The sequence below is a fragment of the Daphnia pulex genome, chromosome 10, assembly GCF_021134715.1.
Source record: "Daphnia pulex isolate KAP4 chromosome 10, ASM2113471v1".
NCBI lineage: Eukaryota > Metazoa > Arthropoda > Branchiopoda > Diplostraca > Daphniidae > Daphnia > Daphnia pulex.
Window position 1 is genome coordinate 10,776,069 of NC_060026.1, and position 6,000 is coordinate 10,782,068.

Consider the following 6,000-nt stretch of genomic DNA (forward strand, 5'->3'; position numbering starts at 1 on the left):
ATGTGAAGGTTATGAATCATGCTTGCAAACGCAATTTTATTTCAATGTGAGCTGCGTACCACATTAAAGTTTACGTGATAAAAGATGGCTATTTTTAGAAATATAATTATGTGTACGCCATTTGTCATCTTTTTTCACAAAATAAAAAAATGCATATGGCAACGCATCACGCGACGAAAAAAACAGATAAAAACAGCAGTCAAAAAGAAGAAAAGTGACCTTAGGTTTATTTTCCGGAATTTTGTTTTCTTATTGGAAAAATCATAATTACAGATATCTCGTTCAGACCTGGTATTTAAAATTAAAATTATATTTTTTTCACTCAACTGATTGTTGTTAAAACAGGGATCGCAAACATTGTTTCTTTAACTATGGCTACCAGGAAACGTAATCTTGGGAGAGTAAAATACAAGTCTCATTTTTTAACTTTGCCAATCAATTTGATAGTTTGGGTTCATCAGATTCTTATGAAATCCCAAGTGTTGTAACAAGGCCAATCAATAAAACTTCTTCAGAATGTGAATTAGATTATAGTGCTAGGCCACCAACTAAAAATGCAACGAGCAATTGTATACATCCAGATATAACGAGTGTCACCGATTTTGAGGGAATGTGAAGTATTTGATTGTAGTTATATTACATCAGTAGTTATTTACATGACATTGCATTACATACTAAATGCAAAATTTTCCCCTAATGATGAGTCTCTCTAGTGGTAGACATTGTGGGGAAATTTTGCCGTTTTTCTGTTTATTTTTATACCCTTAAACTTTAACTAGATTACAAATTAAAGTACTTAAAATGTAGATGAACTTATTCTTCAACTTTTCCTAAAAACTATAAGGGCTTAGGCCTAGCGTTTTTTTTTGTGATTTTTTTTAAACAGGGCCCTTTTTTGAAGTGCCATAAGAAACGCATGGCAACTGCCACAACTTTTGCTCGGCGAAGCGGTTACAGTTGGCGCCAGTTCCAGGGGGCAGGGAAATGTACATAAAGGGGTGTTGCATTTTTTTCATGTTCCCTGTTTTGTTTCGACCCCCCTCCCTCCAAAAATCTTTACATTACAGTAACTAGGTTGCTAATTAAAAAATAAAAACTGAAGTCGCGTAGCGCCATAAGACGCCATGCTAAAAGCGGGCGAAGTTGGTACGCTGTACCAAATTTCATCCCACCCAGCCTAGTCGCCATTTTCTATCACTCTCCCTCAAGTTCCTGGTGGATGACAGTCGACGCTACGCTTTCCTGGCCTTCACTTTAGACCGAGGGACATACTGTAGGCCCTTTCATATAGTCTAGTGGGCAGCAATATGAAGCCATAGGTGCAGAAAACTCGCATGCCTGTTTTTTAGGTCACGATTGTGTCATCCCTTTGCAAGTTGTGACAGCGCTAAAGTCAAATGAAGGGCTACACTACTGCAGCGTTGAGCTCGTCAGGCTAAATCGGTAAAAATGATCTAGGATTGATTCAGATTTTGCCTCGCTCGATTCAAAATTGAAGAAATTCGTGGGGCGGTCAAACAATATTCTTTTCAAGTATGACGACCCTCCACATAACCTAACATCTCTACAAACCAACTACGCATCTGACTACAGCAACATGCTAGTTATTCAATACAAGTCTTCAAACACTCGGGTAGTGAATATTTACATGGAAGATTCTATTGCAATAATAATTTTGTTGTTCTATTCAGATCAGGGAGAAGTTACCACGGTTAAGGTTAGTCTTGCTGAAAAAAACGTGCAGTAGTAGTTTAGTACCGCGCCTATTAGACAAGAAACTGATGATTATGAATCACAACACGACACTACACTCGCGTTTTCAACAACATCAAACGAGGCTGCTTCTACTGATTTGTCAACCAGGATCCAGTCACCTACTGGAATAAAAATGGATTATAGTGAGGTTACAGCTATCGGTAAAACAACTGGAATAATTGTGATGCGTGACAAAGACATTCAAAACCGTGAAGCTAGATGGAGGACTCGAAAACTGTTCCGTAACTCTGTCCAGAAAATTCAGAAGAGAGAAAGAAATAAAAGAAACATTGAGAGCTGCGCCATTAAGAGAGCCCTCCAATTTCAGAGCGACGGGAAAATTTGTTTCAGTCCTGTTTCGGAAAAAATTGAGGCATCCTACCACTACCCCCATGCCCGGAAGATTTCGAACCTGATTTTGTTTTCAACGAAGGGTGGGAAAAAAGACCACAAGTAGTTAAGATGTAATATCTTGAGCCGTATAAAGTTGAGATAAAAAATCTCTACAATTGCGGAGAACAAAAAAAAAATAGTCCCGCCCAAATGCTGGAAAGAATTCAATTCCAACATCCAAAGGAATTCTGTCTTCCTTCCGAAAACCATTTAAGATCTTACATTTAAAAAAAAACTACAAACGTCCAAAAAAGGGAGGCGGTGAGAAAACAGAAAAAGTAGCCGATCAGTACACTGCGTTCCTGCAAGACTTAGCCCACAACAATACGGACATGGAACCATCAGACGCGTTACTCATTACTTAAAATAGCTTCCTTATTGAAAGTAATCCTAACCTTCCAACGGATGCCAAAATAAACAACAAATTTAACTATTGTATGTCTAGGTTGAATAAAAGATAGATTCTGTTCAGATCCAACCAGTTCTATTGATTTCTTTCTAACGCTGTCTAACACTAAAAGCCAATTACGTGTTTTCTGATGACGTCTCCATTAATGTGACGATACTCGTAAAGCTAACTGACGTCAAGGATTATGCCGTTCTCCAGTAGTCGTCGTAGTAAATACACATCTTCAGTAATAATGGTTCGATGAGCAGTGCACGGAATATAGGCTTTGTGTGTAGAAAACATTATAACACTGGTTTTTATCTTTTTTCTTAACACTGTCAACAGGATTTTGGATTCAGCCTGCAGGTATAAAACCTAAAAGGATGAGAACAATAAATATTAGAAAATGAAATATAGAAAAACAGTGAATTACCTGAGATAGATTTCAGATCAGCACATCACAGAGGATTGAAAAATGACAGGAATTTCAGAGCTTGGCATAGCTGGATCTGGTTGGTTGGCACAGATGCACATGATTACCTGAGATTAACTATTTTGTTGTCTTGTGACTTGCTGCGTGTATATGTTGAATTGAAAATGCATAAGACTCTGCAAATAAGAAAGACAAGTTAATAAAATTAGCGTTGTACTCAATATCTGGCTAGTGTAACTGCACATGATCACCCGGCAGTACTTTTTTGTTGACTATTGACTTGCTGTGTGTATGCTGTTTGATTAGAAGTGAATAATACTCTGTGAATTATACAAACATTTTAATAATGTTAGCATTGTACTCAATATCTGGCTATAGTGTATCTAAACATGGTTACCTGATAGTTTATTTGTCGAATTTTTACTTGTGACTGTTTGATGGCAACTGCAAGAGAAGAATTGCCCATAACAGTTGTTAACAAAGGCACTTTTAGGTCAATAAACATAGATTGTCCAGTACTAGCAATAGAGCACATGATCAGTTAACAAACACTCAACTTCTAATGATACGAAGAATAATAGGACACATTTTGAATCAACTTGAACAAGAGTCTTCAGGTTGTTTTGAATACGTCAATTAACCGACTGAAGCCTAGTCTTAACTAATAAAATGTATTTTAAAGTGAGTAGAAATGGATTCTTTGTATTCTTTTCTTGTTTATTAATATTTTTTTCATTGACTTTAAATTTTTGCCTACAAACCATTCCCCTCTGTTAATTTTGTTTTCTACTGTTTCTGTGAGAAGCTTCATTTCAAAATTGTTCAGTTGCAGTACTGCAGTATGAAAGAAATCTGACTTTGAAATGGCGAGATACAAGAATTTTGACTAGACAGGTATGAGGTAGCTCCATTTTACCAGGATTTCCACAATTGGTAACATATGATTGCAATGTAAGGAAAAGTTTAAGTACGTTTAGTAAGTTAATCACTTTGTTCGACAGGTATCCAATTAGATTGTTAGAGATTGGAGGTGAACATTGGTTCACCACAGTTAGCTGGAAGATATGTTCCACTTTCAAGACAATCTCAAACGAGCTTCTACATGGAATTTTCAGATTTATATTAAAAACCAAGTTTACTGACATTCTGTCTTTAGATTATTGACGTTTTTTAGGAATATTTAATTGAGTGGTTTCATTGCTACTTCTGGTATTGGTTTGTTCCTTTGCCCGTTGATTGTGCAATTCAATCGATTTTTCTAGCTTGCTATCAAGCTTGTCTTCATTTGAATCTAACGGTGCTAATAAAAGACTCTTGTATTAGAACTCTTAGATTGTCACAAGAGCATGGTCTGTAATGTAGGGGGTTTCCTCGTTGATAACGTAGTCCGTGATGTAAGCTAAAATTCTTTTCTTGACATTCCATAAGACATTGTTGCAGTGGTGTAACTGGGCATCGTTTATCTATACATCTACTCCACTTTTAGTGAGTTTATCGTTTTTTTCCATATCGATTACTTACTAAATTTAACAACTGATCATTTTCCCTAATCGAAGCCGAAAATTCCATTTACAAGTGTTTCACTCGGATTGCTGGTGTGATTGCTTCCATTCTAACCGGACCTACTCTGATCATTGCCGAGCGAGAAGTCAACGCCAATTCATCCGTGCACATGTTTCCTCAAACGCGGAATTCGTTAACCAACTTATTGACGAATTCTATTTGATCATAGGAGCCAGGAATTTGGAGGTAGCTACCAACGCCTGTTTGAAAGGAGTCCACTTAGCTGGCCATCTGGCCTCGTCTAAATATGGAGGCCTTTCGGACAACGCTGGTTATCAATTCCCACTACATTCAAATGTCTTCTCCCATTTATCTCCTCCAATCTCTTTGACGAAAATACGAAAAACGAACGTAGATTGTGTTTAGTCGCTGTGTGCCATCTCGCTGTGTGCCATTACCATTTAAGTCGCTGTGTGCCATTTCGCTGTGTGTCATCATCATTTAAGTCGCTGTGTGCCATCATTGTTTAGTCATTTTTGCTCGTAAAAATTGTTTTACATTCCGTCGATTCGCCAACAGCTTGGCACACATCACTTGGGCAAGATGAAGATGAACAATGAATGCAACAAGGACTGCAAGAAAAATGTTTTGAAGTGGGTTAGATAACTTCCAAAGTTTTCATATTTTATTGGTGACTTCATAAAGGAAAAATTTTCAGAAATAAAAATTATTTCATTTCATTAAGAAGAATTCGTCACTAAACTCGTCAAGCGTTTCATCTGGGCAAGCGTTAGATCTACCCCTAATAGCATTAGTACCGTGATCCTTCCGTTCGTAAAAATCCTCCTTAAAAGAAAATAAAACACCACTCGTACCACAAACTCCATCTACTATAGGAATTTGGTCATCAATCTGAAAGAAAAGTCTTATTCAATGTTGACATTTTATTTAATTCGTATATTTTTTTTACCACATTCTTTAAAAGTTGACAGGATATGCATGTTGTCTCGAACTCTGTTCCCATTTTTCTAATACGTATCCCATGGAAAAGCAAATAAATGTCTTGCAGGTCAATCAAATATGATTCAACAGATTTAAACCATTCCATCTATTAGAGAGTGTAAGAAAAAATTAATAGGAAAATTGCAAAATATGATGGTTATAGGAAAAAAATTACCAGCCCGAAACTGCTAACCACAAATCCACTTGGGTGAAGACAGCAGATAAAGATTGGCTTCCCTTTAGTGTATACGTAAGCAATGCGATGGACAAGCGTCACTAAAGTGGTGTAATAACCACCCTGAGAACCCATAACATCTTTCTTCTATTTCATCGACGTGTAAATTCATAGCTGATTGCAAGGAGCGACCACTACCCATGCCGACTGTGTTTGGCATTTTAAAGAATTTTTTTTTACATTATTCCATCCCTAGTCAAATTGACAAATATGTAAATGTAAATTGTAAACGTAATTTTAATGAAATTGTAAACTTACGAAACAGCTTTGTTGACAAGCTTTTCTATTTTA